Source organism: Silene latifolia, chromosome 11, assembly GCF_048544455.1.
Source record: "Silene latifolia isolate original U9 population chromosome 11, ASM4854445v1, whole genome shotgun sequence".
NCBI lineage: Eukaryota > Viridiplantae > Streptophyta > Magnoliopsida > Caryophyllales > Caryophyllaceae > Silene > Silene latifolia.
The window spans coordinates 15,105,667-15,107,757 of NC_133536.1; positions in this window are offsets into that span (position 1 = coordinate 15,105,667).

A 2,091-nucleotide genomic window follows, 5' to 3' on the forward strand; every position below is an offset into this window, starting at 1 on the left:
TATCACAAATTCTCATTGAAGACATGACATATCCGTCACAAGCTTGTGACGGATACCATTTTACCTCACAAAGTACCCACTTTTTCTCTCTCTGCAACACTATTCATGTGGTCCCCTTTCTCCACTAACCCATTTTGTTACCATTTTATCTCACAAAATATCCGCCACAAATGGTAACCCGTCACAAGGGAGATCAATTGTTCTTATATTAGCTTCGTGAATGATGGCTTGCTATATTCAAATTTGTACACTTTCCTTAACAATTTGATTGATTCTCGGTAACTGCATCTTTTTTCATGTTAACGTGATTTCAAATCTTTTTTTTTTTTAAATAGAAAGTGACACGTGGCAGTTTCAGGAGTTATGACACGTGGCGATCAATGGGGCTTGCGGTTGTTGCTTTAATATAATATAGAGTAAATTATCAATTACACCCTCGCTTAATTCACCTTTTTACATTTACTCCCACGTCAAATTTTTTTAATAATTTACACCCAAATTATTTGCTCAGATTACATTTTGCACCCAATACCATTTTCAGGCCATATTTCCGACAAAATTCAAATTTTTCCGGTAAAACAATAATTTTATGACGATTTTGCCCTTTCTTCTTTTTATATTAAGCATAATATAGATTTAGATTAGATTGTTTTTTCTCCTCCTTTATTCTCTTATTCATCTTCTCTCTTATTTTCCCCAATTAATTTGAAGATCTCAAGGTAACTACTTATTATGTTGACAAGTATTTATAGAAGCTACTAGTTTGATGATGATGTTTGATTAAACTCAAGGTAACATCATCGCTCTCCTTGCACAATTTCCAGTAATAATTGAGTCCGCCACAGCCGACTATGTTTCTTCTCCTCATTTTCTGGCTATTGATCAAATTTTAGGGTTCTTCCTTGCCTTCTATCTAACCTTTTCTATTAAAAGATGTTAGTTTCGCGACTGAAATCTCCATATTTTGCCCGATAATATAGGAGTTATGACATTATACAAGAGTTTAGCATATTCCTTATACCTTGCAGCAAACAAGACAGACAATATACAAGGGTTTAAGGGAATATAATAATGCTCTTATTGAGGATGAATAAGAAGAAAAATCCGCTGATTCAAATGGGGTAGTTGTTGAGGAGTGACAATATACAAGGGTTTAAGGGAAAAGTGGTGTGGAGAGACTGTTTGAGGGGGAAGTATTTGGGGAAAATGAGGTTGTAGAGATGAAATAGGAGAAGAAACTGAAAAGTCATCCAAAATTTAAATAATAGCTGCGGGGGTAAAATTGTCACTTTATTATTTTTTTCGCCGGAAAATGGTGTTGGGTGCAAAATATTACCTGAGCTAATAATTTGGGTGTAAATAGAAAAAAAAATTTGACGTGGGAGTAAATGTAAAAAAGTGGATTATGCGTGTGTGTAATTGATAATTTACTCTATAATATATGATACTATATCGTCTTAAGTTAATGATTTGCACTTACCATATTCTGAAGCCAATTACTTACTATATAAATAATGCAATAAATAACCATCCTGTATAATTCACACATAATTCTGGCATTTTCAAACATTAAGATCTTAGATATGGCCACAATGTCCAGGAATAAATCCGATTTATTTCTGTGTGTCGGTATAATTCTGGCAGTTTTGACTGGGGTGTTTATGTATTTGTTCGCCTCGCCTTCTACACCAGACGGTGATAGAGCAAAGTATACCATACTTATGTTCATATTTGGTTATTCAGGCTTGTTGTCTGCGCTCTTTTTCTTCATTACTGAATGCTTTATCCTCTGTTCTCCACCACCTCCAGCTCCTGCTCCTGCTTCGTACACATTATTGTCGACAATTCTAGAGTTCGGCTCTGTAGGTCTTTGTTTGGTCTCTTTTTTGCTCTTTTGTTTAATCCCCGGGTTCTTCATACATAAGAGATATGACCATAGAAACAGAATCGAGTTGGCTTGGAAGATATGTACTGGTTTAGACTTGTGTGTCGCAGTCACATGGTTGTGTTACTTGTGTAATCTACTCTGCTGTCCTGCTCCCGCTCCTGCTCCTGCTTCTGCTGACAATCCTTAAAACGGATCGTTCTACA